General features: G+C 47.4%; 1 protein-coding gene across 1 annotated transcript in view; it reads right to left on the bottom strand.

Moving 5' to 3' along the window:
- The window catches only part of blacat1 (BLACAT1 overlapping LEMD1 locus), a 109,979-nt gene extending 85,501 nt beyond the window's left edge, over positions 1 to 24,478 (bottom strand). The window contains exon 1 of the mRNA XM_086011053.1: positions 24,093 to 24,478. The gene's annotated coding sequence lies outside the window, so the exon portion shown is untranslated. The remainder of the gene's footprint in view (positions 1 to 24,092) is intronic.
- Between the last annotated feature and the right edge of the window lie 261 nt (positions 24,479 to 24,739).

Here is a 24,739-nt window from a genome sequence, read left to right as displayed (position 1 = left end):
AAGAGACTACATTCTGAATCCACAGTTCCTTTCTCCAGTTATAAATATTTAACCAGGGTAAACGCCATGGTCATTTCAAAGTGTAGTTTAATGGAAGCCCTGGGGTGTCATTACAGAAACAATATTACACACCGACCCTCACAATAAATACAACTATGGTAGTAATGCACTGCAATCGCTGCAGTAAAATATATTCCAGCTGTAACTCGGCCTGATTTGGGGTTTCAGCAGTGCATGTTATGAGGAAAAGGTTCAGGAAATTGGGTTTGTTTTCTTTGGAACACGGGACTTCAAGATGACTTGAAGTTTTCAAGATTCTGAAAGGAAGTGACAAAGCTGCTCCAGGCAAATTGTGCCCCACAGAGTTCAAAGGACAGGGCACACAAGTTTTTTTTAAAAGATTAGGAGCAAGAACGGCGAACACCAGGAGAACTGGGGGCAGGTGGGCACCAACGCGAGTGCCAACACATTTCCCATGGCTGCCTGTCTCATCTAACCATAAAGTCTGCCCCTATTGATGGAGGCGGGAGGAGCGGTGGGGGGGGGGGGGGGGTGGTTACCTAGTCACGTCCCCCTATGTAAAGGATCAATCGACATTTAAAAAAACCTAAAAAAACGTTCCTTTTTTCGGGGGGGTGCTTACTAGGCTTGCTGTTCCCCCTCCCCCTCTGGCGGGGCCCACATTCGCCCACCTAGAGTCCAGTATGCCTGTTCTCACTTGGCATAGCGGCAGCCTCCAGCACCACGCCAGATCCTGGATGAGCCCGGGAAGCAGGGGCGATCCCGGTGTAGGGCACGCCCAGCGCCAGGCTCCGCTCCACATGCGACATTTGACATTTTATGGGTGACATGAATCAGTCATTCATGAAAGAAAGACTTATGAAATAATACTGAGTGGCCTACAGGTGGCGCTGTCCAGGGAGAGTATAAATACTCGGGCATGGGCCCAGCTTGCGCAGGACATTCTTAACAGGAACTAGTGAAGGACACAACTAGACCTCCATGTTGTAAAACAGTTGATTAAAGCTTTGTTTAACGCTTAGACCAAGTGCCTAATAGTTTTCTTACGTCAATGGGGTGGGCAGAAGTTAGAATCATAGAGTGCTTACGGCACAGAAGGAGGCCATTCGGTCTGTCGAGCCCATGCCGGCTCCCTGCAAGAGCACTTCATGCTTGCTGTTGCATGCCGGAAACTCCCAGAAATGGCGGGACCTGGTGCAACCTGCCATTTTCCGGTGAGGTTATGGTGGGAAACCGGTGAAACGGACCCCCCCCCACTTTGAGAATTTTCAGGGCGGTGGAGTTTATCTTGTTGTTAGCTGCACCCCCATGTGCAGCCTTAGTCAGACCCCCACACAGAGTACTGTATTCAGGTTTGGGTACCGCACTTAAGGAAGGATATATTGGCCTTGGAGTGGGTGCAGCGCAGATTCACCAGAATGATATCAGGGCTTAAAGGGTTATATTATGAGGGCTGGTTGCTTGTATTCCCTTAAGAATAGAAAATTGAGGGGTGATCTGATAGTGGTGTTTAAAATGTTAAAAGGATTCGATAGGGTAGATAGATAGGATAGAAACTATTTCCTCCAATGGGGGATCGAGAACAAGGGGACATAATCTGACTCAGGAAGCACTTTTTCACACAAAGGGCGGTGTAAATCTGGAACTCTTGCCTCCAAAAGGCTGTGGATGCTGGGGGACAGTTGGAGCTTTCAAGACTGAGATCGGTAGAGTTGTGTTAGGTAAGGGATATGGAGCTAAATGGCGTAGAGTTGAGGCACAAAACAGCCGCGATCTAATTGAATGGCGGAACAGGCCGGAGGGGCCGAATGGCCTACTTGTGTTCCTATATCCCAAGGGAAAACAGCATGAGCTGCTGGGAATGAGTTGCACCATAGACCCTGGGTCTATGGACTGCTGTTGGATGAAGTGCCTCTGTCATGCAAGCTAAAGGCAGGGACCCAGTCCCACCTGTCTGCGCCCCATTGCAATTGGGTCTCTGCACTGCCCGGGGCAGGGGGGGGTCTGGGCCTAGCTGGTCCATGGAGACCAGCACCCAAAGACAAACCTGAAGTGGGAGAGGAGAGGCACGCGCTCTCCTCAGACTGAAACAAAAATAAACGGTTAATATAAAAAGAGCCTGGAGATCGCTCCTGTTCCCCTTACTGGGCGATACTGGAGAAAGGAGCACCTGGTTGTACAGGGGAAAAGAGGGAGCTTTGTGACTGTGAGTCACTGCAGCAAGAACTGAATTATGTTTGTGATTTGCTAGAACAGTGCTTGTACTGTCTGGGCGTCCCTTTGTACCTGTCTAAAAAGATTATGGGTTTCCAGTATGCTTCAGTTTTCCAGACAGGTACATTTCACAGTTCAGGACATTTAATGCTCTGCTGCGCTCTTATCTTCCCGAAACAACAAGGACTACTTCAGCACTTCTTGGATCTCCGCAAGGCTCTTGGTGAAACGATGAATTCATCCTGTTCATCGAAACTCTGCCAGATTAGCCGAGTCTGGTATTTGCTTAAAGGGCACACAAAGAGCTGTTCCCTCTATCCTTCCCTGGCGGACAATAATGCTGCTTTTATATCATCAGAGATACTAACAGCCTTGATTCCTGAGGCACGGGTCTCATGCAATGGGTGGTCACCCCCCAAAGTCAACCTGCTGGGTTCATTAAGAACGGCTGCTTGGCAAACCCAACAGGAGTGTGTCTTCCTGCTGGACCACCTTAGCAGATCCGACAAGTTTACTTGGGGGTTGCCGACACTTGCATGGAACCATTACTTCAGACCCTGGTTGGATCTCATCGGTGGCTCAGTGAGTAGCACTCTCAGCTCTGAGTCAAGGTTGTGGGTTCCAGTCCCACCCCAGCGACTTGAGCACACAATCTAGGCTGACACTCCAGTGCAGTACTGAGGGACTGCGGCAGTGTCTGAGGTGCCGTCTTTCAGATGAGACATTAAACCAAGGCTCCGTCTGCTCTCTCTCAGGTGGATGTAAAAGATCCCATGGCACTATTTTGAAGAAGAGCAGGGGAGTTCTCCCCGGTGTCCTGGGGCCGATATTTATCCCACAATCAACATCTCTAAAACAGATAATCTGGTCATTATCACATTGCTGTTTGTGGGAGCTTGCTGTGCGCAAATTGGCTGCCGCGTTTCCTACATTACAGCAGTGACTCCACTTCAAGTAGTACTTAATTGGCTGTAAAGCGCTTTGGGATGTACTGATGTTGTGAAAGGCGCTCTAGAAATAAAAGTCTTTCTTTTCATTCCACCATATAATTTAGGTTTATAAGTTTTCCTTTTGTTTAAAGCAGAATTTATCTTTGGATATATTAGTTGTGCCTCTCACGAGGGGGCACTGGCAGATTTGTTTCCCTGTTGATGACACTGGTGCAACCTAATCTAACAAGTGGTTTTTAAAAGATGTGTGCACATATGTATGCTACCTTAAGGCGAGTTCAGTCATTGCCCTGTATGGTCAATGTAGTTTCGAGTTAATCAGTTACTTCTCCCTCAGTGCTGGCTGGTGGAGCTAGATCCCATTGCAGTTTGCCACAGTACAATCTCTTCTGTTCTGCCCAAGCAAAGAATGAGATCAGTTTTGTTGAAGTCACCTGTGAAAGCAGCTACCTCAACGGCCAGTCACCCTCTCACGACCCCTGGACCCTAAATTCCTTTTTTAACATCAGGTTTTTCGCCGTCTCTCTACCCCTCCTTCCTCCTTTAAGACGCTCCTTAAAACCTACTTCTTTGAACAAGCTTTTAGTCACCTGCCCCAGTATCTTCTTATGTGGCCCTGTGTCAAATTGTGTTTGATAACGTTCCTGTGAAGCGCTATGAAGAACGTTTTACTACGTTAAAGGTGCTATATAAATACAAGTTGTTGTTGTCTTCAATGACCTGCTAACAGACGCATGGCAACACGCAGCTTTGAAGCTTGTGGTTTCGGAGAGCACAGTCCTGTTAGGGGGGTCACTAGCTGTGGAGAAAATGGCCATTCTGCTGATTGTCATTCAAAGAGTTTCACTCTGATCAGATAATCTGCAATCTCCCACCATTCCCTATCATTTAGCTCCATATAGCGACTATTCCTGAATGATTACTCCCTATTACCATTGCCTGGTGTGTACCCTTTACATGATCCACTGTCCCTGCCATATATCTGCCAGTCCCTAATACACATCCTTAACGCAGCCCAGCCTTCTCATTTGTGTCATCTCTATATAGCCACTTTTCTGTACTGTGACTCTACAATAATCCACAGCTCCCTAATACGTACATTCCACACACAGAACTATGTCCATTGCCCATTCCTACATTACAACAGTGACTGCATTTAAAAAGTACTTCATTGGCTGTAAAGCGCTTTGGGACTATATAAATGCAAGGTCTTTCTTTATTTCATTGTGTTGCCTCTGTTTAATCTACCATTCCCTCTTTCATGCTCTCTGTTCAAACCATTTTTCCTAACTTGCGCGCTCTATATAATCCATTTTTCCAAATTATGTACAGTCACCATTTCCATTGTGTATTCTCTTCCAGTCTCTATTATTACTTGCTGCATAACCCACCATGTCTGGTGTGTACCCTTTATGTGGCCCACTATTCCTCAGCACGCTGTCTCCATTGTGTATCCCTCTATACAACTACCATTCCCTATTGCATACACCCCACATAACCTACCTAGCTCTAGTGCGCACCCTCTGTAAAACCACCGTTGCCTTGTGTGTACCCTTTAAAAAACCACTGCTCTCACTACATATTTCACTAGTTTGTAACCTTTATTTGATCCATTGTTACTAGTGTGTGCCCTGGAAGAATGGAGTTTGACAAATTGTGTCAAAGTGACATCTTAACCTCCCCGATGTCCCAGTGGGTAAAAACACCGCCCAATAAAGTACCAGGTCATACGGACCAGAAGGTCCCAGGTATGGTTATCGATTGATGCTGAGTTAGTTGATCCCATCCAGTGTGCAGTTAGGGTGCTATAAACTGGCCGCAGTGCTCCTGGGCTAGGGAGTAGAAAAGTCATAAAAACATAGGAATTGCGAGATGGAAAAAGACCAAAGTCCAGCTAGTTCGCCTGCTACCATCCGGGTAGTTGCATGATACACCGATAATGGAGTTGTTGACTATAAGAGCAATCAATCTCCATCAATTAATCTACATCAGACCCAGACATGAGGTGAGGGAAACCCCCAGTGGTGGAGAGCTTTGGGAACCAGAAGTCCAGAGTCCTCTGTCCCTCCCGAGCACGTCACACTCACCACATGTCATGTCTCAGATAACTCATGTACTGTATCCCAAAATGTTAATTTCTGAAAGAAACCTGTCTAATTTGCATTTGAATTAATTGTTATTAACTGCTTCCACTGCCTCACTAGGGAGCCTGTTCCGTAGATTGACCACTCGCTCACTGAAATATTGTTTCCGCGGATTAGTTTTGAATTTACCCGCTACTGAAGCCAGCCACGGAACCCGCTGCTGATCGCTATCTGAAGACCCTCTGTGTATGTGTGTGGAAAGCACACAAGGATTGGACTTGGGTGTGATGATCCCCATGAAGGAATAGCTTGATGACACGATCCGAGCTCATAGGAAAAGAACGGTCATGTTGGCAGGAGACCCCTGTAACTTTCACCAGCAAGTCAGGAGAGAAAGTTGGTTGTAGGGTGGGGGGTGGGGGGGGGGGGGGCGAGGAGGGGAGGGTGGTGGTCAGGGAGCAATACGATATAATTTGGACCTTCTCATCAGAGAAGCTGGGATTGTTCTCCTTAGAGCATAAGGGGAGATTTGATAGAGGTGTTCAAAATTATTAAATGTTTTGATAAGAGTAAATAAGGAGAAATTGTTTCCAGTGGTAGGTGGGCCGGTAAGCAGAGGACACAGATTGAAGATAATTGGCAAAAGAACCAAGGTGGAGATGAGAATTTTTTTTTATGCAGCGAGTTGTTGTGATCTGGAATGCACTGCCTGAAAGGGTGGTGGAAGCAGATTCAATAGTAACTTTCAAAAGAGAATTGGATATATAGTTGAAAGGGAAAAAGTTACCAGGCTATGGGGAAAGAGCAGGGGAGCGGGACTAATTGGATCACTCTTTCTAAGAGCCGGCACAGGCACGATGTGTCTGAATGGCCTCCTTCTGTGCTGTAAGATTCTACGACTCTGTTCCAGCCTCTTTACTGAGGCCTGAGTCTCAAACATCCATCAGCTGACAACTTGCCCTTTCTGGTGAACAAAAAAAAAATGCTTGTGCATTCCTGAAGAATCTCACTCACTGTCATGAGTGATACATTCAGCCTTGGCCAGGGATTAGGCTTTTCAGTCACATAACACACAATGTGTAATATAGTCAACTAATTGAAAGGGGGGAAGAAAGCAGTGACTATGATTCTCATCGGTTTCCTGGAATCGTCTTGCATTCCTCCTACCTCACCTGACCTTTAAACGCAGCTGTCAATCAAAAATTAATACCGACTCTTTCACTAATTATAACTTAATGGGCCATCTCATTTTCTCATTCATTATCCCTTAATTAGTTGCCCTCGTGCACACAGATCATTGGTCTTGTTTAATGTCTAGGTGTAAGGAGGCGCATCTAGCCTTGAACTTGTGTGGCAGCAAGGAAACTGGCCTCCCATCACAATACAAAGTCGCTCACCAGCCTGTGGGCAATTTTCTCGATCTCACTGAAACGGGGAGGACCCAGACTCTGGTGAACATTCTACAGTGAGTGAAGGAAGGAGAAGTGCCATCAATGGAGTTAGGACTCCAACCCGCCGACATCCTAAAAAAAAAACGATGGCTCAGTCGGTTCGTGCAACATCCTGTGCGGCCTTGTTAGTGCCTCCAGCTTCGCGAAGAGCCATCTGAAGAGCTGATTTCTTCCCTCATCACTCTCAAAGGAACAAGGAAAGGACTTGCATTTATATAGCGCCTTTCACAACCTCAGGATGTCCCAAAGCCAGTAAAGTACTTTTTGAAGTGTAGTCGCTGTTGTAATGTAGGAAACGCGGCAGCCAATTTGCCCACAGCAAGCTCCCACACAACAGCAATGAGATAAAGAGATCATTTGTTTTGGTTGAGGGATAAACACTGGCTAGGACACCGGGGAGAACTCCCTTGTTCTTAAAATATTGTGATTTTTTTTTAAAACTCAACCTGAGAGGGTAGATGGGGTCTCTGTTGTATATCTCATCCATCATTTAATGTCATGCTCCAAAAGACGGCCCCCCCCACCCTCAGTGCTGCACTGAAGTGTCAGCCTGGAACATGTGCTTAAGTCTCTGGAGTGGGGCTTGAACCCACAACCTTCTGACTCAGAGGTGAGAGAGTGCTACCCACTGAGCCAAGAGTGACACCTGCAAGGTGTCGGCAAAGGCTGTTGTTGTGGCAAACAGTCATGGCAGCGACACCTGATGTCACCGGCTGTTATCTTTTAGTGAACTAGGACAGGCCGTCTGTGTGACCCAGTAATGCAAAAAAAACAGACTTCGGGGGGAGCCTACTGCCAGATCGAGACTTCTGAACAACTGCGCACGCACATTCATTGTAATGAAAAAGGTCATCATCAGCCTCAACACAGGGTGGACCTGCTTCCATTGTCAACAGGAAAGAAAATTGGGCGGAATGAAAAACGGGCTACCGATTCACTATCGCTTGTTTTGCTCTACCATCCAAGACAGATTCATACCCCACTGTTTCCACTTGTGGGCGAGTCCAGGACAAGGGGACAAAAATATAAGATAGCCACTGTCAGATCAAATTAAGAATTTAGGAGGAATTTCTTTACAGAGTGGTGAGAATGTGACACTCGCTGCCACATGCAGTTGGTTGAAGCAGAGAGCAGTGATGCATTTAAGGGGAGGTTAGAGGCACACAGAAAGGAGAAGGGAATGGAGGGATAGGGGAAGGGTAGGCAATAGGTAACAAGAGTGGGAGCAAGCTCGTGTGGAGTACAAATACCAGCACAGACCAGTTGGGCCGAGAGGCCCTGTTTCTGCGCTTCAGATTCTATGGCAACTGTCTGATGCTGAACCAGACTGTTCGCAACCTTGGTGTCGTACTTGACCGTGAAGTGAGATTTCGACCACATATCCGCTCCATCACCAAGACCGCCTATTTCCATCTCCGTAACATCGCCCAACTCCGCCCCGGCCTCAGCTCATCTGCTGCTGAAACCCTCACCCATGCATTTGTTACCTCGAGACTTGACGATTCCAACACACTCCTGGCTGGTTTCCCATCTTCCACCTTTCATAAACTTGAGGTGATCCAAAACTCGGCTGCCCGTGTCCTAACTCGCACCAAGTCCCGTTCACCCATCACCCCTGTGCTCGCTGACCTACATCGGCTCCCAGTTGAGCAACGCCTTGATTACAAAATTCTCATCCTTGTTTTCAAATCCCTTCATGGCCTCGCCCCTCCCTATCTCTGTAAGCTCCTCCAGCCCTACAACCCCCTGAGATATCTGCACTTAAAGGCAAGTTCTTGTTGAATATGTCACTTGTGCTGGAGTACTGTTCTGTGAGTGCCGACCACTCTGCAGTATCTCAAGCAATTAGCCATTTCTCACATATGGGAATATTAGAGTCATAGGCCTAGAAATTCAGTGGGCTGCGCCACCAGTTAGCGCCTAAAGAGGGCACTCAGTGGCTTTAGCGCCACTGGCCACGCCTCCCGCGATATTTAGCGGGGCGCTAATGGCGGCGTTAGCCTGTAGCGCTGCGCCGCCACCGATGACGTCATCGGTGTGCGCAGCGCCCCACTAGTGCCCTGATCGCGATATTTGGTCGCGCCCGCCTCTGTAATGCCGATTGCAAATCGCGCCCAGTTCATGGGGCCTACCTGTGGCGGCAGTGGCGCAAATTAAGGTGGAGGTGCAGGACGGCCATTTTTTCGGCGGCCGCCTGCCAGCACCTCCGTCCCCGGCCTCCTGATCCCCCCCCCCGGGCAGTTCCGGCTGTGTCCCGAGAGCCCGGCACTTCTCCTCGGTGCCGAGCTCTTTTGCCGGCACTGGCGATCGGTCATCGCGCTGGTGCAGGCCCCTCCCCCTTAAGAAAGGGAGGAAGGCCTGCAGTACCGCAGCACGCCGTGCTGCAGCGTGTGGCGCTGCGGCACGTTGCGCTGCGATATTCAGTTTCAGCGCCCCAAGAGGGACGCGGGGCGCCTCGAGCAGCGCCCCGCGTCCCTCTTGGGGTGCTCAAACTGAATTTCCGGCGGGCGCAACTGCTCCGTTCGCAGCGGTAATTCCGGCGCCCAGGCGAGCTTGGCGCCCCGTTTGGGGCTCCATCGAATTTCTAGGCCATAGAGTTATACAGCACAGAAAGAGGCCCTTCGGCCCATCGTGTCGGCGCCGGCCATCAAGCCCTGTCTATTCTAATCCCATTTTCCAGCACTTGGTCTGTAGCCTTGTATGCTATGGCGTTTCAAGTGCTCATCTAAATGCTTCTTGAATGTTGTGAGGGTTCCTGCCTCTACCGCCCTTTCAGGCAGTGAGTTCCAGATTCCAGCCACCCTCTGGGTGAAAAAGTTTTTCCTCAAATCCCCTCTAAACCTCCTGCCCCTTACCTTGAAACTATGCCCCCTAGTTATTGACCCCTCTACTAAGAGGAAAAGTTCCTTTCTATCTACCCTATCTATGCCCATCATAATTTTGTATACTTCAATCAGGTCCCCCCTCAGCCTTCTTTGCTCTAAGGAAAACAACCCCAGCCTGTCCAGTCTCTCTTCATAGCTGAAACGCTCCAGCCCAGGTAACATCCTGGTGAATCTCCTCTGCACCCTCTCCAATGCAATCACATCCTTCCTATAGGGTGGCGACCAGGACTGCACACAGTATTCCAGCTGTGGCCTAACTAATGTTTTGTACTGCTCCATCATAACCTCCCTGCTCTTATATTCTATGCCTCGGCTAATAAAGGCAAGTATCCCATATGCCTTTTTAACCACCTTATCTACCTGTCCTGCTGCCTTCAGAGGTCTATGTACATGCACACCAAGATCCCTCTGATCCCCTGTCAACATAGTCAAGTTATTCCCCATGGAGGGCATCACAGTCATACCTAATGCTGTTGGTCTTCCCCACTGTCCACACATAAAGAAAGAAGTTAAAGTCTTGCATTTATATAGCGCATTTCACGACCTCAGTACGTCCCAAAGCGTGTTATAATCAATGAAGTACTTTTGAAGTGTAGTCACTGTTGTAATGTACGAAACGTGGCCGCCAATTTGGGCGCAGCAAGCTCCCACAAGCAAAAATTAAATAAATGACCAGATCATCTGTTTTAGGTGTTGGTTGAGGGATAAATGTTAGCCAGGACTCTGGGAGAACTGCCTTGCTCTTCTTTAAATAGTGCCACCCACCTGACAGGGCAGGCGGGGCCTCAGTTTAACGTCCCATTCAAAAGATGGCACCTCCGACAATGCAGCACTGTGCTGGAGTGTCAGCCCAGGCCCTGCGCTCCGAGTCTCTGGAATGGGACTTGAAACCATAACCTTCGAACTCAGAGGCGAGTGACCCACTGAGCCCCGGCTGACAGCTAACGGAAGGATGCTCCGAGGGAGGAACGGGCAGTGCCACATGGTGCGGTGTGCAGCATGAATCAGCACCTTCAGGAAAGTAAAAGAAAAGAAAATGAAGTGGGGAAGAAGAAGAAAAAAAGTAAGAGCTTACCGCACACACTGAAGAAGATAAACTAGCCCTGTGAGGGATCGTGGCTCAGATGTGTATCATGGTGTGATACTCTGCTCTCTAAACATCTTTTAAACACCTTCTGAATACCAAGTGGGAACTAACTGTCCAGAATTTACTTCACTGCAGATTGATGTATCCTCTGGACTATATAAACATTATTATTTTTATTATTCATTCACGGATGTGGGCGTTGCTGGCAAGCTCAGTATTTATTGCCCAAATTGCCCTTGAGAAGGTGGTGGTACTTTACTAATGGTTCAACGACTTTAGTTACTGAGTGGCTGAGTATATGTTTCAGAGTTCAATCCCCAGGCTGTGCTGAGTTAGCTGATCTAGGGGCACTGCCATGGGCCTCAGTTCCCCCTGAGTACTGGGCTTTGCCAGAGAGGGGGGGATGTCATCCAGAGTTACTGCTCCTGATTTCAACCCCTGCTGGAAGTGAGTGTGTAGATCTCGGGTGGAGACAGGCTGCACTGTGGCTGTGGTGGCCCCTTGCAATTACATAGCCTGCCAACGCTCAAGGCTCATACCTGAACAACAGTCACCAAGGGGAGCTAATGGATGCTGCCCAGTACCTGTAGACTTGTACCCCAGCAAGACATCAATGCCTTTACTGGAGATAAACAAAATCACCAACACCTGCACTATTATTCCTATTCATACAAGCTATTTAACTTTAAAAAGGGCTTTGGCTATATACTTGAAAAGGAAAAATTTGCAGGGCTGCGGTGAAAGAGCAGGGGGGCAGTGGGACTAATTGGAGAGCTCTTTCAAAGAGCTGGCACAGGCACAATGGGCCGAATGGCCTCCTTCTGTGTTCTATGATTAAAGCAAGAGGGATAATTTAAGAGCAGATACAAAGGAAATTTTGTGCTGTGTGGGTTGTAAGTTCTATTGAGGCTTCTGAAACTCATTATGCCAAGAGTCTTAAGAGCTTCATCCCCGGGTCGGCAATATTTCAAGCCAGGTCCAGAGATGAAAGTACAATGAATTACACTTAGCCCCAGGTTTTACAGCTGAAAGGATAACCTAGTGTCTTTTTACAGACAGAAAACTTTCAAATCCAGGCCCCAGATGTGAGAAGACAGGGCTCTGACACACCGGCTCCCTTTAGAAAGAGACTTTCATCTCTTCCGTATGGGCTCAGTTTGTTTTCTCGAATTTCCAGAGGTGAATGGCGCTAGACTTTGGGGTGCATTTCATAATTTCCCAGTGTCCCCCACTAGGTCTGTTTCGCGTATTCACACTTTAATGCTGGAGCAATATCTTTGCCCTGAATCCATCACCACAAGTTGCTCCCGTTACCACCACCGGCGACGAGACTCCAGTCGTACGGCTCAAAATGCTAACCAGACACAACCCAGCTTTGGAAAGACAAAGTCCATAATTATACAACTGGGTGCTTCTCACAGTTCAAATGGACATATAGCACCAACATTTCCACACACCTGACTGAAATTCGAGCGAGGAAGTTTTCTGTGTGTGTGTGCTGCCTCTACACTGTCACCTGGGACCAGAGGGCGTAAGGCATTGATGTCTCAGTGGAATACTGCAGACAAAATATTTGAACTAATTAAGTAGCTAAATAAACGATCCGCTCTGTTAGATTGAGAGAATAACTAATGGAAATGTATGAAACACTATTTAACTTCTAGTGGATAGGCCAATCTCATAAGTCACCGGCTCCCTTAATCACCTGTCAGTTATATAGGTCACCCTCATTAGCTAAATATAGCATGTACCCCATTATGTCTTCTATTTATACTGGGCGTTTCAGTACATTGTGCTTTTATTTTCTATATTAACTTTCTCTAGCCTATTAACTTAGAAACACATTTTTCAAATTCACCTTTGAGTGGCTTGTCCAGAAATTTCTAACAAAAAGTACAGAGGCACCAAGTTCTGGTTATTCTTTTATCATTTGTTCTACCCTGGATCTGTGCCTTATGGTGGGGTGGCATTCAGGTTTTCAATCAATCAGGAAGGAATCCTCAGAGCTCAAGGCGCGACGTGAACCCGCTACTCCTGCCCCCCGGAGACAGCACCGTGATATAAATTAGGTGGCAAGCATCAACAACAACTACTTGCATTTATACGGCGCCTTTAACATACTAAAACGTCCCAAGGTGCTTCACAGGAGCATTACCAAATAAAATTTCACACCGAGCCACAGAAGGAGATAGTAGGGCAGGTGACCAAAGGCTTGGTCAAAGACGTAGGTTTTAAGGAGCATCATAAAGGAAGAAAGAGAGGTAGAGAGGCGGAGGTTTAGGGTAGGGAATTCAAGAGCTTAGGGCCTTGGCAACCAAAGGCACAGCCGCTAATGGTTGAGTGATTAAAATCGGGGTTGCACAAGAGGCTAGAATTGGAGGAGCGCAGAGATCTCGGAGGGTTGTAGGGCTGGAGGGGGTTACAGAGATAGGGAGGGGCGAGACCATGGAGGGATTTGAAAACAAGGATGAGAATTTTAAAATCGAGCGTTGCTTAACCGGGAGCCAGTGTAGGTCAGCGAGCACAGGGGTGATGGGTAAACGGAACTCGATGCGAGTTAGGATACGGGCAGCAGAGTTTCGGATGAGCTTAACTCTATGGAGGCACGCACCAGCGGCAAGGACCCACCACCATCGGGAGCTGGGGAGTGGTGAGATTCTCCTGTGACTCTTCCATGGGCAAAGCACTACCAGTGGCAAAGTCAACTACTGGCCCCATATTTTGTTGAGGCTTCCATTTTGTAAGGCAGACTGACCCAGCAGCCCCACTGGTCATGGCAGATGCCAATCACTTGAATTTAAGATTGCTGGCCCATCTGGATCTTTCCCTGACGTGTAGCGTCGATGCCAACCAGAATTACATTGTTTTGAACATGATTTTGAGCAGCATAAGTAGCGTAGATTCGGAATCAAAACCCTATCCTGTTGCGGAAATTTAACTGGGGTATTAATTCAGGAAGAGATTTGGAACTTGGTAGCAGTCATTTATCTTCACGCACAAGGTGTCAGCTGTGGCTCAGTTGGTAGCACTGTCACCTCTGAGTGAGGCAAAATCTAGCCTGACACTCCAGTGCAGTACTGAGGGAGTGCTGCACTGTCAGAGGTGCCATCCTTCAGATGAGACGTTGAACCGAGGCCCCATCTGCTCTCTCAGCTGGACATAAAAGATCCCACAGCACTATTTCAAAGAAGAGCAGGGGGAGATCTCCCCGGTGTCCTGGCTAATATTTATCCCTCAGCCATCATGTGTGTTATAAATCTCATTATTCATCAAGAAACTACTCGTGAAATAATGCTGGACGGCCAGCTGGTGGCGCCGTCCAAGGAGTATAAATACTCGGGCGTCGGCCCCAGCTTGTCAGGGACATTTTGTAAGACAAGGAACTAGTGAAGTACAACTAGACCTCCATGTTCTGAAACAAGTTGATTAAAGCCTTGCTTTATGCTCAAACTAAGTGTGTAGTGAGTTTTATTATGTCAATGTGGTCATTGCTGTTTGTAGGAGCTTGCTGTGTGCAAATTGGCTGCTGTGTTTCCTACATTACAACAGTGACTACACTCCAAAAAGTACTTCATTGGCTGTAAAGCGTTATGGAACATCCCGAGGTTGTGAAAGGCGCTATATAAATGCAAGACTTTCTACAATGCTTCATTAGAGAGATCGGATAGGGTTAAGGGCTCAAGCTTTAGAACGATGTGTATAAATCACCTAAGGCTTTTCCTTCCTTGTTTCTGATGTCATCTGAAATCTTTTAATTGCGTTCCCACCTCGCAGGCAGCCACCTACCTCTCCATCATTGTGCATGTTTAAAGAGAAACTGACCCTTCACGGGACAAGCAGTTCGATTAATAAACAGTCTCCAAAGAGCAGGTGTTTATCGGTGCATCAGGGCACTTCGGAACGATTCTAATTACAAAAAGGAATACAATCGTAACGGCCTTCAAAAGTCACCTGCTGAGAACATTTTGCTCCCTGAATCACTCATGCAGTCTGCACAGCCTCACAGATCAATACACAGACTGTGAATTGGATAAGCTTCTATTCCTGACTATGGAACAGCTGGACATTTATTTGCTAATTTCAAAAAAATCAATGTTTATCCTTTGATTTACTTCAGACCCCCGCACTAAGTTTTACACAGAATTATGTAGAATGTACAGCACAGAAACAGGCCATTCGGCCCAACTGGTCCGTGCCGGTGTTTATGCTCTACAAGAACCTCCTCCCACCCCTCTTCATTTCACCCTATCAGCATAATATTCCATTCCTTTCTCCCTCATGTGCTAATCCAGCTTCCCCTTAAATGTATCAATGCTACTCACCTCAACCACTCCCTGTGGTAGCGAGTTCCACATTCTCACCATTCTCTGGGTAAAGAAGTTTCTCCTGAATTCCCCATTGGATTTATTAGTGACTGTCTTATGCTTACGGCCCCTAGTTTTTGTCTTCCCCACAAGTGGAAACACCTTCTCTACGTCTACCCTATTAAACCCCTTCATAATTTTAATGACCTCTATTAGGTCACTCTTCCGCCTTCTCTTTTCTAGAGAAAAGAGTCCCAGCCTGTTCAATCTTACCTGATAGGTATAACCTCGCAGTTCTGATATCATCCTAGTAAATCTTTGTGGCACCTTCTATAGTGCCTCCCTATCCTTTTTATGATATGGAGACCAGAGCTGTGTACAGCAATGTTCCCTCTAAGCTGCGCAGTCGCACAGCTGTCTGGAGGTCCCACACAGCCTGGGACCGGCTTTTCAAATGGGAGAATTCCTTTGAATGGGCCGCGCAGCCCGTTAAAGAGACCGTGCACCCAAAAATAAAATTAGAGGGAACATTGGTGCACAGTACTCCAAGTTGCATTCAAACCATCCAAACTCTGATCCTTTTCTTCCTTCCACCCCTGGGGGCAGTGATTCATTGCTGGGCGAAGGGTCCACAGCTGCTGACAGCCCTCACGTGAGTGGCCATTCTTTGTACTGTGTCAGTGGACTATTTGGACTATTTAGGATGCTGCAGCCTATCCCAATCCTTTCCTCACCCAATGTCCACACATGTACTATGCAGCATGAGTCACTGAACAGTGATCAAAATTGGCGCGCTCTGGTTGATTTTCCCCTCCATATCACAGGGACATTGAGGCCACACTTTGTGCCCTGGTTGAGGTCAGCTAACTCAGCGTGGACCAGAAATTCCTGATCTATAATGGCTAAGTGCTGCACCAGATAGTGTTTCTTGCAAGGTATTTAATAAAAGAACCTTCCTCATCCTCGTGGTCAAATCCCTCCATGGCCTCACACCCCCCCCCCCCCTCCATATCTCTGTAACCTCCTCCAGCCCTACAACCCTCTGAAAACTCTGCGATCCTCCAATACTGGCCTCTTGTGAATCCCGCACTTCCTTCACCCAAACCGCACAAAGTGGAGGAGAAGCATCCGGGAAGGCGCTGAACACCTCGAGTCTCTTCGCCGGGAGTGAGCAGAAGCCAAGCGCAGGCAGCGCAAGGAGCGCACGTCAACCCAAGCACCCCACCCACCCGCCCCTTCAACCACCGTCTGCCCCACCTGTGACAGAGACTGTAGGTCCCGCATTGGACTCATCAGTCACCCGAGAACTAATTTATAACGTGGAAGCAAGTCATCCTCGGTTCCGAGGGACTGCCTGAGAAGAAGAAGACTTCCTTCACCCCACCATTGGAGGCCGTGCCTTCAGCTGCCTAGGCCCTAAGCTCTGGAATTCCCTCCCTAAACCTCTCCGCCTCTCTCTCCTCCTTTAAGACACTCCTTAAAATCTATCTCTTTGTCCTAATGTCTCTTTCGTTTGATTGGGGTCCATTTTTGTCTCTTTACGCTCCTGTGAGGCGCCTTGGGACGTTATACTACATTAAAGATGCTGTATAAATGCAAGTTGCTGTGGTTGTAAATATTTATGTTCTAGTTCCCTGATGGGAAAAATGAGCAATGCAGACTAGGTGATCCCTGGTTTGACTTCTGCTCAGTGCTGTGTCAGATATTTTCAACCAATGTGATAGTGGCTGCTTCAGTTTGTCACAGTCAAGGGAGGGGCAAAGTAGGGAGGGGAGAAACAGCCGGTGTTCTCACTGTTGTTCACTATCTATTAAATAACTCCTGAAACAGAAAGATTCCTTGCCATGTCAGCTGTGGCTCAGTGGGAAGCACCCTTGCCTCTGAGTCAGAAGGTACTGGGACTTGCACACAATAAAACTAGGCTGACACTCCCAGTGCTGCACTGTCAGAGGTGTTGTCTTTCAAAGGAGATGCTAAACCGTGGCCCCGCCTGCTCTCTCAGGTGGACGTAAAAGACCCTATGGCACTATTTTGAAGAAGAGCAGGGGAGTTCTCCCCGGTGTCCTGGGGCCAATATTTATCCCTCAATCAACATCACTAAAACAGATTGTCTGGTCATTATCACATTGCTGTTTGTGGGAGCTTGCTGTGTGCAAATTGGCTGCCACATTTCCTACAACAGTGACTACACTTCAAAAAAGTACTTAATTAGCTGTAAAGTGCTTTGGGACGTCAAGTGGTCGTGAAAGGCGCTGTATAAATGCAAGTTATTTTTTTTCTCTACTGATGGGCTGGAGGTTAAATACACATTTATATAATATGGAGTTGACAAGCCAAGAAAGCTTGATGGGTGTACAATGTAGGATATAAAGCTCAATAGATATTCTGGAGGTTTGTTTGGTTTCCTTAGGAGGCAGGATCAGGGAGAAATGGCAGAACCTTTCCCTCGGAGATGAAATGGGCTGGGCAAAGTCTTTGACAGAGTAGGTTGTACATGGGTTGTGAAAGGAACTGGCTTGGGATGCTGAATTCTGTCTTTGCTCTTGATCACATGTGCGTGACACTAGGAATGAACTTTGCCTCTTTAATTTCTTTCCCAACGGGGCACATAAAATCTTGGATCTGCGTGGAGCAGAAGCCCAACATCGCATCCCAATCCCACTGCTGATGCACGAGCCCCATCCCCCACCCCAACTACCATGGCGGAGCAGGCTCGAGGGGCTGAATGGCCTACTCCTGCTCCTATCTTCTGGCCTAGAAATTGGGTATAGCCCCGCCAGCACGTTTGCGCCGAAAATTTTGCGCCCGCCGCGGAGCCAGTCGTGCCCGCCCCATATTCACTTTCAGCGCCCCAAAGCGGAACCGGGCGCTGGTACAGGGTGTGTCCGCCCCGCTTGGGGCGCTGAAAGTGAATTTCAGCGCTCCCGGTCCCGCTGCGCCACCCGATGCGGTGCGGCAGGCTGCTGCACTGCAGGCCTCCCCCTTCTCTTAAGGGGGAGGTGCCTGCAACGGCCGGAGCCCTGATTGCAAGTGCCGGCAAAAGAGCCCGGCACAACGGAGAAGTGCCGGGCTCCACGGAAACCAGCCGGCAATGCCGCGGGGGGGGGGGGGTGGAGGAGGCCGGGGAAGGAGGTGCGGGCAGGCGGCCGCCGAAAAAGCGGCCGCCCCGCACCTCCACCTTAACTTGCGCCACTAAGGCTGCAGTAAGGACCCGGTCTCCCGATGTTGTTAGCGCCCGCCACGGAAGAGGCGGCCGCTACTGAAGATGGGGATCGGCGTGGTTTCGGGCGGTACCGGGGCACTGCGCACACCGATGACGTCATCGGTGCCAGCGCAGCGCTACCGGCTAACGCCAATGTTAGGGCCCACCTAATTTCGGGCGCGACGCAACTTCCGGCGCAACCCACTCTTTCGCCCCTAATTGGGCGCAAACGCAACTGAATTTCTAGGCCTGTATGTTTCTATAGCGTAAGGACACATCTGCCCCAGCTAAACCGCTGAACGACACTGTCAGAAATAACACAGCCAGAGAAAAAAGATCCATACTCAATGCCAGGCTGACCAGCACCTACAAGACTACCAGCAAAAAAAAAATACATGTTCACCAATGAACTGCCAGGGATATGATTTCACCTTCCAGTCTATCAGGTAATTAGAAAATTAGGGTCATCGACCTGAAACGTTAACTCTGTTTCTCTCTCTTCACAGATGCTGCCTGACCTGCTGAGTGTTTCCAGCATTTTTCTGTTTTTATTTTAAATTTCATCTTCTTGCTCTGTCGCCACCCACAGCTGGCAGATTCGTTTCCAATAGTCTTGACGGCAGTGATGTAAGAAAACTACTAGGCACTTGGTCTAAGCGTTAAACAAAGCTTTAATCAACTGTTTTACAACATGGCGGTCTAGTTGTGTCCATCACTAGTTCCTGTTAAGAATGTCCTGCGCAAGCTGGGCCCCTGCCCGAGTATTTATACTCTCCCTGGACAGCGCCACCCGCAGGCCGCTCAGTATTATTTCATAAGTCTTTCTTTCATGAATGACTGATTCACGTCAGGCAGTAAATTTGGCGATACTCAAAATGCAACAGTGTCTGCATCAAGGAATGGCACCTTGTCCCCATCTGCAAAACCCGCTTCAAGTTAAAATACTACCGCAGCAGGGCCAACTCAAAGATAAACAAATTCTTAACTAGACAAAATGCGGTTATTTGCACAATTTTTTGAAAATGTATTTTCGGGATGTGGGCGTCGCTGGTGAGGCCAGCATTTCTTGCCCCTTCCTTGTCTCATGTTTGACACAACTGTGCGATTGCTCAGCCAGTCCAGAGGGCAGTTAAAGAGTCAACCACGTTGGGATGGGACTGGAGTCACATACAGGCCAGACCAGGTTAGAACGGCAGGTTTCCTTCCCTATAGGACATTAGTGAACCAGTGACCAGGGTGGCCCAATTCAGGTCACAATGGAGTTGAAGTTAAGCTAAATGTTAGTCTCCAGTCTGTGCTGTATGAACTGGGAGATACAATGAGCTCCACTTATATGAAATAACAACAGAAAATGCTGGAAAAACTCAGCAGGCCAGGCAGCATCTGTGGAGAGAGAAACAGAGTTAACGTTTCAGGTTGAAACCCTTCTTCAGAACTGAGAAAAAAGCAGCATTTCCTGCTTTTTTCTGAGTTCTGACGAAAGGTCTTTGACCTGAAACGTTGACTCTATTTCTCTCTCCACGGATGCTGCCTGGCCTGCTGAGCTTTTCCAGCATTTTCTGTTGTTATTTCGGATTTCCAGCATCCGCAGTATTTTGCTACCACTTATATGAATATCTTATCAGCAGTGTTGAGGCTGAATAAATAGACATTAAAAAAAAATCCAAAACCATTATTTATTCAAGCTCACTATGAATGCTCCTGTTAACCAAATCATTTCAGCTGTTAAGAGAATATTGGTTTTTTTTTCCCCCTAGATTACAGATCTGACTCTGTTTACAGCCCAAACCTCACACAGGCACCATCTGGATAGCATGCACGAATCGTAACAGCTCTCTAACGTAGCAAGCAAGATGAGATAGCAATAGGAGGCATTTTGTCTTCCCAGTCCTCCACACACAAACATTACTTCTCCCCGAAAAAAACAAAACAAAAAAAAGCACAAAACAATCTCACATTCCAGTTCAAAATATACAAAAACCTTTCTCCCCCAGTTCATGCTACCTTCGTTCCCTCTTCTCATTATTTGTTTATATTTCTACATCCGATGAACAGATTTACACTAAGATTCTGATCCATGCTGCATTTCGATGGTGGATGTTGTTACAAACTTGATTGTGATGTTTGGATGGCATTAGGTTCTGTTGTTTCCTGTTTTGCATTTTGACAATCTTGTTCCTAAATGCATTTGCTAAATTCTAAATTAAGCAGTTTGAAGAAAATGAGGTAAGAAACTGTGCCCCCTCAAGTGCTCGTTTTTATCCTCAGCTGTGGAATTCCCACTCAGTTAAAAAAAAAATGAGGAAAACAGGTTATTTTGGATAAAGCAGCCTGCTTGATTGGCAACCCATTCCACCACCTTAAACATTCACTCCCTCCACCACCGGCGCACCGTGGCTGCAGAGTGTACCATCTATAAGACGCACTGCAGCAACTCGCCAAGGCTTCTTCGGCAGCACTTCCCAAACCCGCGACCTCTTCCACCTAGAAGGACAGGGGCAGCAGGCGCATGGGAACACCACCACCTCCAAGTTCCCCACCAGCCTGACATAGAAATATATCACCTTTCCTTCATTGGCGCTGGGTCAAAATCCTGGAACTCCCTCGCTAACAGCACTGTGGGAGTACCTTCACCACACGGACTGCAGCGGTTCAAGAAGACGGCTCACCACCACCTTCTCGAGGGCAACTAGGGTTGGTCAATAAATGCTGGCCTTGCCAGCGATGCCCACATCCCAGAAACGAATAAAAAAATATGGAAAAGTAATCAACTGGATTACAGCTGGGATCAAGGAGGAGCATCTGGTAATTTCCAGTTTCCTCGATGGAAGATCTCAGAGCCCATGAGATCAGGTAGGTCCCAGTCGATGGTCTGCATTGAGTCCGCTGATCTCAGTTAGGTAGCAAGTAGAGGAGATACAATTGACCTCAAGCACTTTGGACCAGGGAAGGGAAAAGTCAGCCAGGGATCCTACTCCTGATCATTATCCATGTTGGATAGAGTGCATTTTAGACGAGGATGAGATCAGAAACGGCCTACTGCGTTCCTGATGATTGAATATCCTAAATTCAAGCTTAAGTTCTCCAAATACGGCTGGTAGCAAAGAAACTCACCCACCATGTCTGAAAATAGCGGGCAGTACATCCGTGCACCAGCGGCAGATGGGGGTCCTCACTGCCAGCTGGTAACGGGAAAATTACGCTTCGACGCCTAAAGTCACACACATAGAATGCCCACTTGGGTAAGGCACTAAGAGGCAACTACAACCTATGAAGCTGCACCCCATCAATGCACTGTATCCCATCAAAGCCCTGTATCCCATCAGAAGCCTGTGCCCCATCAGAGGCCTGTGCCCCATCAGAGGCCTGTTTCCCATCAGAGACCTGTTTCCCATCAGAGGCCTGTGCCCCATCAGAGGCCTGTTTCCCATCAGAGGCCTGTTTCCCATCAGAGGCCTGTTTCCCCATCTGAGGCCTGTATCTCATCAGAGGCCTGTTTCCCATCAGAGGCCTGTTTCCCATCAGAGGCCTGTTTCCCAATAGAGGCCTGTTTCCCATCAGAGGCCTGTTTCCCATCAGAGGACTGTTTCCCATCAGAGGCCTGTTTCCCATCAGAGGCCTGTTTCCCATCAGAGGCCTGTTTCCCCATCTGAGGCCTGTTTCCCATCAGAGGCCTGTTTCCCATCAGAGGCCTGTTTCCCATCAAAGGCCTGTTTCCCATCAGAGGCCTGTTTCCCATCAGAGGCCTGTTTCCCATCAGAGGCCTGTTTCTCATCAGAGGCCTGTGCCTCATCAGAGGCCTGTTTCCCATCAGAGGCCTGTTTCCCATCAGAGGCCTGATTCCCATCAGAGGCCTGTGCCCCATCAAAGGCCTGTTTCCCATCAGAGGCCTGTGCCCCATCAAAGGCCTGTGCCCCATCAAAGGCCTGTTTCCCATCAGAGGCCTGTTTCCCATCAGAGGCCTGTTTCCCATCAGAGGCCTGTGCCCCATCAGAGGCCTGTTTCCCATCAGAGGCCTGTGCCCCATCAGAGGCCTGTTTCCCATCAGAGTCCTGTGCCTTCAGCAAAGACAGGGAGAGAAGACCTCAGAGTGATCTGATGCTCCAAATGGTGACTAACATTTACATTTTAGATGGGCAGTGCTCATTACCCTTTGAAGACAGCAAAATTTATGCAAAAAGCCCATAAGTTTCAAAATAATACATGAAGGATTACACCTGAAAGATTAACTTATCTTGGTCATTCTGATGCTGATCAACCAGCCTTGCTATTGCAATATTTTCTCATTTTAAATACATAATTGTTAAACATATATATATCCACACATATATATAGTGCATAAAAATATAGATACATACATGTATATACATAAGTATATATATTCATACATACATATATATATTATATATACATGCAAATTTATATATTCTATATATAATTATGAGGAGTTTTGATAGAGTAAATAGGGAGAAACTGTGGCAGGAGGGTCGGTAACCAGAGGACACCGATTTAAGTTATTGGCAAAATAACCCAGACGGGAGATGAGATTTTTTTTTTACACAGCGGGTTGTTATGATCTGGAACGCGCTGCCTGAAAGGGCGGTGGAAGCAGATTCAATAATAACTTTCAAAAGGGAATTGGATAAATACTTGAAAAGGAAAAAAAAATTGCAGGGCTGTGGGGAGAGCAGGGGAGTGGGACTAATTGGAGAGCCAAGAGATGGTCCAAATGGCCTCCTTCAGTGTTGTATGATTCTACCATGTGATGCCATATAGATATTTAAAATACACACCCACAACAATTGTTTGTTATTCACTGGTAATCAACGGCAGATTGGCGCTTGATAAACTTACAGTGATGGCTTTAGAATTAATTCCTACATAACAACACTTCAAAAAGCACCTCTTTGGCTGTGAAAGCGCTTTGGGACATCCGGTGGTCGTGAAAGGTGCTATAGAAATGGAAATCTTTCTTTCTTATCGTTAACTTCAGCGTGAGGTCGGCTCACATCAAAGAACGCAGCATTCTGGTTGTGACACCCACTACCAATTAAAACAGAAAGCATGAAAATAAAACAACACCCACCCATCAACACTGTCTGTATAATATATATATATATATTTCCAGGCAGTAATCTCACAGCCAGGATGAGAAGAGAGTAATATATAAACCATGCCAGCTTGGCTTTTACGGTTTATGATGTTATTTGGAAGCTCTGGGTGAAATGACTAGCTGGTCATGGCAACTGGGCTAACACCTCGCTCTCTCTCTCTCTGTAGTATATACATCACTTCTAATCGATGTAGTAGGATTCTGGATTCAAAATGCTGCACCTTAAAGATACAATGGAAATCTGGAAATCTGTTTCAATGCTGAAATATTTCACAGTATTAAGTATTAAAAATGATCAGATACAATGAACAATAAAATGTACAACAACAGCAGCAACAACCACCACCAGGCTCAGCTCAGTCCCAGCCTTGTGATAACCAGAGCTGCTGCGGTTCGTATGCTGCTAACATTTCAAAACAGCAACCCAGCAGCTTATATTACAATCAGACAAATACGAATGACATTTCAGAGGTGAAACACGCAGGTAAAAAGGAGAGAACCTAGTAATTCTGCATTAAAATAAGAGCCAGGCTCAAGACTATCCTGATCATCACAGACTGCAACCCATTACAATATTTACACCCCAAATGAAGAATGGGATTTCTCCCCTCCCCCAGCATTTTGTTTACTATCCATTTGTTTTTTTCTCCCCTCTCTGTATGTTTACAGATCCTGAGCTCTCTCCCTCCCCCCCTCCTCTCTCTCTCTCGACCACTCTCCCCCCAGCCCCCGTCCCCCCGTGCCATGCAGCCCACCCTTTGCAAAATGCGCCCCTACTCACCGCTGGGTTGCATGGGTTTCTCTTGTTGTTGAATGCCGGATCCCCCAGTTTAGCTCTGCAACTCCGCACTAAATGATCGCTTCTCCCTCTCTCTCTCTGGAAACACACACACAACACACACACACAAAAGCCAAGACGACAGCTCCAAGATCCAGGCACCCAATCAATGTGCAAGAGGCAACATCCACTTGACACACACCAATTCTCCTCTACAGCCTCGGTAAAAAACAAAAAAATAAATAAAAAGCCCCCACCATCAGGCTGCTGCAGAGATTTTAAATGACACAGTGAGAAATGTTCCCACCCCCGCTCACTTTAAATCTTATTCTTCCCCTCTTGGCTGCAGTCAATGCTGAGAGAGAAATTCAGTAACTGCGGACTGAACGCACAGCCTGACTCACATCACTGCTGTTGATAAACTGGGAATAAAGCAAACAGCAATCACATATAGATTACGTGTCATGCAATTGGGAAAAAAAAACCGAGGGCTGAATATTTTCTCCTTCAACGTCTCTCCCTCTCTCTCGCTCTCATAAAGTAGGAATTACAGAGGGAAATGCATTAGGAACACTCCCACACCACAGAGAGAGGGAGGGAAGGAGGGAGGAGGGCAATTCGCCTGCTAACGCTGACTGCACGCTTATTGA

This window comes from Somniosus microcephalus, chromosome 18 (genome assembly GCF_052327205.1).
Source record: "Somniosus microcephalus isolate GS21.2 chromosome 18, FLI_Smic_1.0, whole genome shotgun sequence".
In the NCBI taxonomy this organism is placed as follows: Eukaryota; Metazoa; Chordata; class Chondrichthyes; order Squaliformes; family Somniosidae; genus Somniosus; species Somniosus microcephalus.
Note: the sequence above shows the minus strand (reverse complement) of the source record. Positions and strands in the feature narration are given on the sequence as shown.